This window comes from Euprymna scolopes, chromosome 27 (genome assembly GCF_053919585.1).
Source record: "Euprymna scolopes isolate OS-2025 chromosome 27, ASM5391958v1, whole genome shotgun sequence".
Lineage (NCBI taxonomy): Eukaryota > Metazoa > Mollusca > Cephalopoda > Sepiida > Sepiolidae > Euprymna > Euprymna scolopes.
Genome location: NC_136508.1, coordinates 76177382 through 76190474, shown reverse-complemented (window position 1 = coordinate 76190474; position 13093 = coordinate 76177382). Strand labels below are relative to the sequence as shown.

The 13093-nt window shown below is 33.5% G+C and overlaps 1 protein-coding gene and 1 pseudogene across 6 annotated transcripts in view; both read left to right on the top strand.

The window, feature by feature from the left end:
- The window catches only part of LOC145248920 (cell adhesion molecule Dscam1-like), a 401357-nt gene that overhangs the window by 68752 nt on the left and 319512 nt on the right, over nt 1–13093 (top strand). The gene's annotated exons all lie outside the window — the stretch shown is intronic.
- On the top strand, nt 11971–12089 carry LOC145249085 (5S ribosomal RNA; annotated as a pseudogene).

Sequence of the window (13093 nt, the reverse complement as noted above, 5' to 3'; positions counted from 1 at the left end):
TTACGATCCAGCAGCCTCGTCAGACTTTACAGAAATGGCTATTTTTATTCGGAAGAACTATTTTAAAAGAAATAGGATAGAAAAAAAGAGAAAACAAGAAAGAAAGGGAGAGAAAATAAGGTAGGGGAGATCAACAATAATTAAGTTTTGGAGTTTAAAATACATTAGATTGTAACGTGTGGGGGTTAGTAAATTCAGCTAGGCGTGGGTGAAGGTGTAGTGATATATAGGTAGGGGGAGAGGGGGAGATAAAAAGGGGGTAAGGGGAGGAAGAGGGAGGAATTTCAATTTTTGGTTTTAAGAGTTGGCTGTATTTAGTAAATTTGTTTAGCTATACGCTGGAGTATATGGATTGATTCGAGAGCTAGAGAGAGAGAGAGAGAGAGAGAGAGAGAGAGAGAGGGAGAGAGAGAAAGAGGGAGAGAGAAATGTTTAATGAACGTGTTATATGCGTTTGGCAGGGTGTCATTTTAGAACGCTTGCAGTGGCCACGGCAAATCCAAACGTACATCCGACAATGAATTATTTTAGGCTGCTAAGAGCGAATACATATGCCAATACACGCGCACATACGCACACATACCTACTCATATAAGCATGTGCATGTATATGTATATATCTTTATACAAATACACACGTATATATAAAAGTATATCAACATATATGCATACAACCACATACGCACATACAAATATATACAGAAAATACACGGAAACATACATGCCAATAAATGCACACACATGCACACACCCATATATACGTATACACGCAGACACGCGTATACATTTATATACATATATACACATATACATATATACATATATACACACATGCCCATATATATATGCACACACACATACATACTTACATACACATATGCACAGACATATATCTCCAGTAGGATATTGTTGCATATATACATACATACAAACACGCACATGTACACATACATTCATACACTTATATAATAGCCAACATATCCATCAGGCTGCTGGATCGTAAATAAGGTCCGGTACCGAAACATATGTAACTGAACAGATAAAACGGTAATAAAAAATAAAACGCATATTTGCTCTGCAATAGTATGGAGCACTCTCTTCAGGTTTTACTAATTACCATTTTTACCATATAAATATATGAATATATAAACAAATATATGAATATATAAATATATATATATATATATATATATATATACACTCTCTTTAAAGATTCCACGTAAATAGTGATAGATACACAAGTTTTTACTCATTTTTGGACTGTTTTTATTTTATTGGTCAAAATATTGTGTACAATTGTTTAAACCTTCAGTATTAATGTTTCAGGATATAACTATTCATAGAATTATCATTTTCACAAGTTTGTCCAAATATGTATATATATATATATATATATATATATATATATATATATGTGTGTGTGTGTGTGTGTGTGTGTCTTTATATATGTCTAAATATAAATATATATATACATGTGTATATATACATATATATATGCATATATAATTACATATGTGTATATATGCGTATATATACAAGTTTATTTGTACACACTTTGATTGCATTGTAAATAGATTTGTAAATTTACTTAATGGTTCTGACAATTTTTGGCTTGGAGGAAACCATCAGAACATTACTATAGGAAACATTCAAAGTCAGACAGCGATCATTTAAGATAACCTTGAATAGAAATTATGATTTGTATATATTTTCAAAGTTCCAAAATTACTTTTGTAAGCTTTTTATTAATAACCATTTATAACCATTCCCAATTAGAACATAAAATTCATTTAGGTATAAGACCGCTTATAGCCAATCGAGGATACAGATTGATAGGATGGGAAGATGTTAAGTCTAAAAAATCATTAACAAACAGTGGAAAGAACTAAGTTTGATGACATAAGGGCTTGTTTCTAAGAAATATTTTTGGTGTTGGATTTGAAGACAATTATGTTGTGTTCGGGGATGCAGCTCTAAAACAATATGTTCCATAGCTCGAAAGTCCTTATAAAGAAGTTCGTTGTGGTAGGATAGCAAGCGTTTACTGTGCATGGTTTACAATAAGTAACCAAATATTAGAGTTCGTTCCTTCGGCAAGAAGATGTGACACAAGGCCGAACAGTGGGAGAGTAAAACCTTTAAAAGATCACAACTTTTGTTTATTAAAATCACCAATGCAATCCCGTCAGCAATCCCCTGTCGGGGCGCTTAAGCTAGTTAACAATAAACTTACTTAGCCTAAAAAAGAGGTCTCGAAGGGTTGATCTCATAGGATTTCTCAGGATTAAAACCCCAGCAGAAGACAAAATATCACCCTTTCTGCTGGATTGTCGTAAGTGGATCCGCGACTGCTCTGGATCGGTCAGAAACTTTTAAGCAATTGTAACTTTGGAAAGATCTTTAAAACATTAGAGCTCAAGGAAGTGGTAATAACGATAGAGCAGAAAGAGACTAGTGAAGTATTATTTGGATTCTATTGTTCTCGTCTTGAGTATAATTTTCACAACGTCTTGGTCGATGCAACTTTCAACCTTCTCCGGGTGTAAAACACGGGTATGTTTCTGTCAAACTCGGAAGTCTGGACGAAATTTCGAACGGAACGCAGGGAATAGCATGCTCTCGTTTCGTTAGCCATGACTGGGTAGACGTTCTAAGTCATTCGCAATTGCATTTTTCAGTCACCTGTACTGAGTATTTTATCTTCAACCTTCAGGAACATAACATGTTTACAACTGATTTTTCCAAGTTAAGTAACAACTGCGTCACGGGTGTTCAAGATGAGACCAGTAATCCGAAGAATCCAAATAATATGAAGGACTAATCCTCATCTCAAAAGATTTAGAACTAGTAACGTCTCTTGCATAAAAAGAGCTGTATATAAAAAAATATATAAAAAAAACGAGCATGCCATGTGATAACAACGCCAGCGATAAGGAAATTATTATATCTGGCTCATTTTCAGTCATGCTTTAACAAGGTGTCCCCTTCCCTTTGCTGCCTCATCATCCGTTTAGAGCCTTTTATTGTATCAGCGGGAGCTGCCGAGACAAGACTCGAGCCGTTTCTATTTAGCCGCGGTAGATCTAACACAATACAAACACTTTATAAACCAGTGCGTGTCTCTACCTGACCAAACAGATATAATTGCCCTGTATCCGTCTGTGTTTATATCTGCTCGCTTCTTTCTTTCACTCAAACGGACGCTGAGCGGAGGAAGAGTTCGCGTTTTAAATATTTATAAAAATGGGCACCACGGACTTTAATAGACGCACGATCTTCGATTAAAGGATTACAGCGATGAAGATACCACGATTGAATCCATCAAACTGGCTCGGATGAAGTATGTATATATATATTATATGTTAATTAATAATCATTATTTATAATTACTTGGATTTTGGTAAGTTGTGTTTTTAAGTTTTGCAAATATCCGCACAAAAATTATTTACGGGATTGATGAAATGTCATGTACCTTTTTTGTCGCCTGTTTTACGGTATAGTAAACGGATTGAAGTGACAAATCTTTAGAATATTCTGTCTTGTAAAAATATTTTTTAAGAAAAATGATTGTCGATTATTACCGATTTAGAGATAAAAAAAATGACATCTCTTAATACAAAAACAGTTACATAAAACAGGATATTCATTTCCTATATTATCTTGTATACAAATCGAAAACAACTCAAACAATGATGGGATTTCGAAAGTTCCTACTAAATGGGGCAATTTATGACTCCAGAGTTTCCACGTAATAAACAGTAGCAAAAATCAACAAAGAAAATAAAAAAGAAAGAAACAAAAACAAAACAAAAACAACAACAAAACAAAGGAGGGTAAAACGGATACACTTTAAAAAATCGAAAAAAAAAGCGAAACAAAACTGTTTTTTTTTTTAGTAATGCAGATTGATTTTAAAATATAAACACTCATCAAAAATTTTGAAAATTATATTAAATTCCTTGCAAACATGTTTGTCTTCGAAACGAAAAAATATTTTTCTGTTATTGATGTGGTAAAAATGAATCTAAATTTTAATAATTTAGTCGTGGAATGTTTAATTCAAACAAAAATGAGTTGCGACCCAATTTGAAAGTTCGGGGGATAAATGAATTGTGCACCGTTTTAAAAACTCTGTCGTATCGACACGTGCTTAAAGTCTCCCTCTCCGCCACGTGCTTTCTTCCTCTCTGTTTCTCTTCCTTTTTCTTCGCTTTCTTTGTGACGTCATGTTCGTGCCACCACTTGATTATTTGCATAAGTGGCAGTGGCTTCGTTACGCGTTTACCTAGTTCAAATTACTTTATAGTATTAATTTATCTAAAATTAATTAAAATGTTCTGCAAAGAAAACATTTTGATATATGCAATTGTGGGTTTAAAGCGCTGTATTTAGTCAGCGAGATATTCAATTATTATATACAGGGTAAAATGATAAAATTGTCGCTCTAAAGAAAACAACACTACAGCTTTATTTTGCAAAGAATCAGTTTAGATAACTTGATTATGTAGTAGAGCTGGGATCTATTCAATGTTGCAGCCTTCAGCTTAAATCACCGCCTCGATACGAGTCCGGAACAGGGAGAATGTATTTTCCACATACGCCGACTGGAGTTCGTCGAATACTATGCGGATGATCAGGCTGGCTAGGCTGGCTGTGGTTTTGTGGGAGGTCATGTTCGTGATGTTCTCAACAAACGAAATAGTCCATCGGGTTTAGGTCGGGGGGAGGTGCGGGCAGATGATAGAAGGGCACAAAGTCGTAGCACTCCTCCTGAAGACAAGCCGGGTCTCTTTGAATTTTTGGGCCGGACTCAGCGTCTGCCAGCGGCCACCTGATTGCATCAGCCGATCAGCACACTCTTCATCACATCCAGGTACACTTTGATGTTGAATTTCAAGCCGACTTCGAAGATGTGAGGTGGCATGATATGGCCCTCACTCGAAGCTACACCGAAGACTATAATCGTGGATCGTCGATGTGTTAAGATGTGCCTTCAGGCGTTAAGCCGACCGGGTATGCATTTTGAGGGTGCTGACAATGGTCCTGTTGTCATAAACTTTGATCGGTAGAGAACATGAGTTGTACAGCGGCGCATCTCCGATCTTCTCGTTGAAAATTCTGTCACTTTCAGACATGATTGAAGGCTCCTATCGCTATTGGGATTTGTTCCCAACTGGTCAACTATTAGATGGTCCGACCCCCCCCCCTCCAAAAAAACAACAACAAAAACAAACAATTCTTATCAAACAGAAATGGAATTATGTCGTATTTCTAGGGTGACAATTTTATCCTTCCACCCTCTAGAAGGTATGGTGTTATGGGATAGTTTATTTAAATTCATTTGTTCTTTGTGTTTCTTCTGTAAATATTTTTCTTTGGAAAGTAAAGTAAAAATCTGTCGAAATTAAAAACAAAACATTAAGCGTGACATATTTTAAGCATTATTAATTTCCGAAGACATGTGACGTCAATTTATGTGCTAGTGATAATTTAAAGGTCACAGATATTTCTAAATTTTTCCCGCTTATTTTCTAGATAGGTTAATATATGATTATATACAACTGCCGTGTATTAGTAATACATGAACTATAGATTAATATAAGTACATACTATTACTTGTTCAATTGCCGTCAAAGGCAAAGACTGCAACGATGTTTATCTACTATTTCTGCTGATAACAAGTATGACTTCATTCTGAAAATATTCCGAGCAGGATAAAGTATGTTTAGCAAAACATAAATAAATAAATAAATAAAATAAAATAAAAATAAAAAAAACACATCGATTTTAATTATTTCCTGTATAATTATGTTACAGAAAAATCGCTATACATAAAAAATATTTAATAGAGAAGCTGTCTATAAAATAATCGGGGAATAGACTGTGTTTACTGCATTATATAAACAAGTGGTATTCTCCATTTAGCCTGTAGTGGAAATACATGTTTTGAGATCGCTTACTTATTAAACATGTTAATCTAGATTTGGTTTGAATTTTGATTAGTCTCATTTATACTTTGAGTTACTTAAACGTTTTTATTCTATTTTCATATTATTTTAAACGTTTTTTCTATGTTAGTCAGTCTATATCTTAAATTGTACATTTCAGGTTTAGAGCTGATTTATATTATAAAATGTAATTTCATATTTTAAGAGTTCTTTCAATTAAAAAAAAAATACTGGAGTAAGTATAAGGTCTTTGTCGGTTTCAACATAGAAATACTATTTTAAATGAAGTGTTATAAAGTGCAAACTCGGAAATGTTTGCAAATATTGTAATAAACACCCAAACACACGCGCGACAGGCACACATATGCACACAAATACACACACATAATTATTTATTTATGTATATCTTATATGTAATTTAATAAACCTCTGAAAGAACTATGAATAGCAAAATACATCGAAAAGGAAGTATTCCAATCAAGCACGTGCTAAAATAAAGTCAGTTGTTGACCCTACACATTTACAAAATGAATGCGTCGCATCGACACCCCCCCCCCCAAAGAGGGAAAGGAAAAGAAAGGAAATCAAATACAAGTTAGTCGGGTTTGATTAAATGTCAGGAAAACATTACCCCGTTGAGAAAATAATAACACCTGAATATATAAAACTAACGGCAACAAAAAGATCCTGAAAGCTCTGTGTGCGGACGAAACTCGGACGCCTCTGTTTAGCTTACTCTCTATGAATATATTAATGTTGGGGGCGATTAATCGGAATAGGAACATTTTGGGGTATGAGAATCGGTATCGGAATCAAAGGCATCATTTTTTTTTTTTTTTTAATAAGCACAAAAGTATCAATTTTAGCTCCTTTAACCCGAAAGGCACCCTTACGGGGGGCAACCGAAGATTTCTCAGAAAATTTGTTGTTATTTTTTTTTTATTCATATCATGTTTAATGTTTGTGCAAAATTTCCAAAAAATTCAAGGCTTGATTATTGAGAAAAGTGCGAATAGACGAATGGACGAACGAACAAGGGTGAATTTACAGGTCCACCCTCCTTTTGTCGGGGGACCAATAAAAATGGCCTTCCCTAAGACTTTTCACTCCGACCCTTGGGAACCGTTCAACATCGAAAATTAAACCATCAAATAAATGTCAAGAATCGAGCAAAAACTATTGTTTTATCAGTATTTTGTTTCGATTTTTTTGAGCGATTAGACAAAATAAATAAGTTAGAATTGTCCGGAAACGATAATCATTGGACGTTAAAATCATTTTACGTAAAATCATTTTACGTTTAAAAAAAGTAGAATCTCATTTTGGTGGAGTGATTTTCATAAAGGTGATAATCTGTTGTTGTTATTATTGGTTCACAAGGAGCGTTCACACAGGTCATCAAAGATCTCTTCTTGAAAACAGCCTGTGGTGTTCCCTAGAAGCTGAGTGACGAAAAGTTTCCCCAAATTTCCAGTACTCTCCACCTCTTTCGATAGTATTTGAAAATAAATTTACATTATCGCAACAGTTGCTTGCCATTGATTTCTAGTTGGCAGCGGCTATCGGTCTTCACTGGAATTTGAGTGGCAATAAGCCTCCCCAAGGTCCCAGTTTCTCTTCGCACTTATCCAGTGGAGGTCTGGTCAGTGCACTTTATTATTATTATTATTGTTGTTGCTATTATTATTATTATTATTGTTGTTATTATTATTATTGTTATTATTATTATTATTGTTATTGTTATTATTATTATTATTGTTATTGTTATTATTATTATTTTGTTATTATTATTGTTATTATTATTATTGTTGTTATTATTATTATTGTTATTATTATTGTTATTATTATTATTGTTATTATTATTATTATTGTTATTATTGTTATTATTATTGTTATTATTATTAATATTGTTATTATTATTATTAATATTGTTATTATTATTATTGCTTCTAGTATTTATACTATTATTACTATTAAGATTTCTATTATTATTACTATTACTATTATTGTTTTATTATCATTATCATGACTTTTTTTTTCTTTACACAAACGCAAATCAATCTAACTGGCCAAATCTTAATAATTGCGAGAAAAACAAACAAAACCAAAAACAACATCAACATTTCTTCATAGAGGGCAAAGTAGAGAATAGTTAACAGATACCCCTTACAATGTTAAGAATGGTTTTCTAAACAGTAACATTATCATGTAGATGCTCATTCTTGTTTCTTCGTTTATTATTCTGTATCTAAACTGTTTTTTTTTTAGTTTGCGTATCAATCGCTGATTCTTTTTTTTATCGTTGGGGAATATTTTAAATGGAATTAACGACGACCAAATACAAATGAGATTTGTTTTGAAAGGGAACAAATCTCAGTTTTCAATTACAAGGAAAACACGAGAGAAAATATAGAGAAACATTTACTCTTGTAATATAGGCATACCCTCCTATGTGAATTTTTACTTTTTTACAAAATATATGCGGACATAACACTGGAGAGGGAAATACAGTCATTAAAACCTTTTTAAAAAACATCGAACCTTTAAGAAAATTTTAAGAAATTTCAAAATAATTGGAATCGGAATCGATACTTGTGTCGGAATCCGGAATTTAGAACCGAATCGTTAATTGCGTCGAAATCAGGAAAAAATTTGGAATCGTCCCATCACTATCCCTACGTTGAGCCTGGTCGACAATTTGAGAATTCCAGGTATTGTATGTGCTCTCTGCTTATCTCTGCATTGTTTCCTGTCAGTGTAAGGCCTGTCTTTGCCAAGCAGAGTCGATTCAAGGGAAGCGTGGTTGGTTATTGAACAATCCTTGTCTCACAGTTACATGTGCAGCTACCTTTACAAGGATCTCCATTGTCTCTGGAGAATGAACGGAGGCACCGACATCGATATATATATATATATATATATATATATATATATATATATATATATATATATATATATATATATATATATAGTAAGTTATGAAAATATATATGACAATTAAGCTACACATATTCTGTGTAGCATAATTGCTATATAGGTTTTCAGAACTCACTATCTAGCTATGTATTGAGCCATGTTCAAGTAAATATTGAAAAATTTACGCATGAAATTATATCTTCGTATATATTATTTATGTGATTAAATGAGTAATCATATATATATATATATATATATGTATGTATATGCCTGTGTGTTTGTGTGTTTGTGTGTGTGTGCGATTGCAAAAAGCCAGTGCATTGCCTAGGAGATTATAAAAAGGGGCTTATAAAGGCACGACAATATGATTAAATGCTATACGATTAAACTGGAATAGGCTCTAGTCCTTTAAGCCGGATAATATTCAGAATATATATAGATCATTAATTAGAAGAATAGAATTCATCTGATTTGAAAAGAAAAATGAATAAATAAATAAATACATAAATAAATAAATAAATAATAATAATAATAATAATAATAATAATAATAATTATTATTATTATTATTATTACTATTATTATTATTATTATTATTATTACTATTATTATTATTATTAGTTAATCGTAAAACTTTGGGGATTACTTTTATCTTTGTAATTCCTAAAGTATAACTATTTAGACGATAAAATATCTAATTAAAATACTTTATATTTATAGTTTGGCACAGACTATCGGGTTGTTTTATCTTTGTATAACCTTAGTCATGCCTTTCTTTCTATTCATTTAAAGCCATTTGTTTCCTGTAAAGGGGTCAACCATTTTTTTTATAATTCTTAGCAAGCTCATTTCCCAGTTCTCAATGGCTAGTGTTCAAATGTCCCGAAAATCTTATGTCTTCAGCAAACTCCTCCGATGACTTGTGTCAGGTTTAATCCGATTCCTCATTCCAGATCCATCTAATGATTGATTCGTCTCCAGTACAATCAACCCTTATATTCGTTATTATATAACACTAGTCTGGGTGCCCGGGTGGTTGGACGTGTGTCTTTAGCAAAAATACAAAAAAAAAACCACTGTAATAGGCAGGCAGGCTCGAATCTGTGACGCGAAGGCGGAAAAGAAAGTGGAAGAAAATCTGACGTCTTTCCCCTATTCCATGACGCGCTCGGAACGTTAAATGAGGCAAAGTCAATCCAACCGATACGATGACTTGCAAAAATGGCTCGCGAAAGATCGACCCCTTCTTGTAAAAAAACTGCTCGGTTGAGGGTGAACGAATTAATGTTTTTTGGCGAACTTTTCGATATTTATCGTCCGAGACGTCGAGCTTCAAAGCGATACCGATCTCGTGAAAATACATCGCATCTGTCGAAAGTTTTAGGCAGATATACATACATACATACATACATACATACATACATACATACATTTAAACAGAGAGGTTAGATTTATATTATAGATGACAGGTTTGACAAGTCTATTATACATCTTACTCCGGGTGTAGAGGTCAACACTTCCAAAATATGTTCGCTATTTGATCATATTGCGCACTAATATGATAGTTATCAGAGCCTTACAAGGCTTAAGAAAGAACGAGGATTATCGAAAATAAGAAGATACCCATTTATTATGATCAGAGAAAAACCACAGTTATAGGTAGGGGGAAGAGTCAGCAGAAAAGGAATTCTACAATCTTGCAGTTCTTGAAAAAAAAAGCTTTTGAAATTTGCCATAAAACATTGCAGATTCTTTCCCTATCTAGATTGTCTATTACAAATCTGGCCTTGTAATAATGGACTGGTAAGCTTCTGTAACAATGTGCATTCTTTCTGGCTAAGTAAAGTAAAAAATAAAATAAAATAAAGTAAAAACTCAAATCAGGAGTGGAACTCAATTTTCCGATTCTGTAGTCTGCTTAAAAAGAAATCCTTTCCAATCGAAACGCCCACGGGTCGACCTTTTCTAAAGAACGAAATATTTCGATATAGAATTGCTAATTATTCCTTGGCACAACTTTTTTGGTCCGCAATCAAATCTAAAATGAGTTTAAAAACAAGAACGAACGCGGAATTATGGGAGTGAAATCCTTTCAATTCCGACCGACACATCACATTTATATTCGTTCATATTTAATACGGCGGCTCATCATTCGATTTAGCCTTTGTAAATTGTTTATCTGATTTCTTTTCAATAACGAATAAAAGAACAATTGTCCACCAGTTGCGTTGATACACCATTTCACAAAGTTGGCCGCCATTCAATCCCTGCTTTGTGTTTATTGATAAGAAGAGGAATGCACGTGCGAATGCATACGACGCGGAGATGGAAGCCAACGAATTAAAGAGACCAAACGTAGGTACGGGAACACGCACGCACGCACACACACACACACACACACACACACACACACACACATATATATATATATATATATATATATCGTACTTTGGTGTAATTGCGCCAAGTCCGGTGTAATTGCACCATCCAGCTGAATATGCTCTTTTGCGAACCACGCATAAGTGAGCACTTTTTTCTAGTTGGCGCAATTACCTCCGTATTTAGCGCAATTACTCCAAAGTACGGTATATATATATATATATATATATATATATATATATATATATATATATATATATATATATATATATACACCTACTACTTACTTACGCCTGAGAGTACACTGTACCTCTACAAGGCCACCATTCGCCCATGTATGGAGCATTATTGCCACAATTGGACTGGTGCATCTGAGAGAGTATCCAACCTAATAGATCCCGCACTGTCAGCTAGGCTTCAACCTCTGTCTCATCGACGAAATGTTGCATTCCTTTGCAAGTATTTTAATAGCAGGTGCTCCTAGGAACTACATGCTCTCGTACTCCCTTGACGTTTATATATCCGACAAGCCGACAGGCAGCAAAATTCCATACATACACAATAGAGATCTCCAGATGCCAGAAAGCCTTCTCCTCTAGTAGTAGTAATATATATATATATATATATATATATATATATATATATATATATATATATATATATATATATATATATATATATATATATATATATATATATATATATATGTGTGTGTGTGTGTGTGTGTGTGTGTGTTGCATAATCACGTTTGTACACACCGGTTCCCGTCAGATCACCGAAGTTAAGCATCGATGAGCCTGGCCAATACCAGATGGGTGACCGTTTGAGAATTCCAGGTGCTGCATATGCCCTCCGTTTATCCCTGCATTGTTTCCAGTCGTCCTGGACTTCTCCTTGCTACTGGACTCAATCAGTGCTTATTCAGGAGAGATGGGGTTAGAGATTGTGCACCCCTTCCCACACAATTACACGCGCAGCTGCCCGTACAGGGGGTAACTTTGTCTTTACAGACTGAACGGAGGCATTGATATATATATATATATATATATATATATATATATATATATATATATATATATATATATATATATATATATATATTCCAGGTAGAAGATATTCAAACGTTAAGAATAATTGAATTTCAGCAAAAGTCGTTGATAGTGCTCAATCAAAGAGCGCAAATCATATTTTTTTATTGTTCATGTAAATACAGTCATATCTAGCTACGATGTGTTTATTTATTTTATATTTACTTCCTAATGTAATCTAACATAGACGTTGCATTTCTGTCTATCTCTATTCTAACCCCATTCTCCTGTTCTGATAAGAAGAATTAGGCTTAAAAATGTAGAAATAGCATTTATGACGTTCCCCCCCCCATTATTATTTTCTCCCCTTATTAGATTGACAAATAAATTCATCAGTTTTACAAAATATTGTTGGGAGGGTTTTTTTTATACAAGACAATCCCAGCTAAATCAAATAGCTCTATGTACAAGATAGAGCAAAGAAAGAATTGTATAATTTATAATTATATTTTGGTATCGTCAGTCTCAGTAAACAATAAGAGATTGCTGTGGTTTAAGAAAGTTTCTAATTTCGACATTTGGAAATATGATTATATCCATCTGGTTAACTTCCAACTATCTTAAATTTAAATCTATATATAAATTTATAGTAGTTTATAAAATATATATGGCGATTAAGCTACACTGAATATTCGGCGTTTCATCCACTCTAGGACTCCTCAGGCTTATGCGCATAAGCCTGAGAAGTCCTAGAGTTGATGAAACGCAGAATATTCAGTGTAGCTTAATCGCCATATATATTTTATAAATTACTAACTATCTCT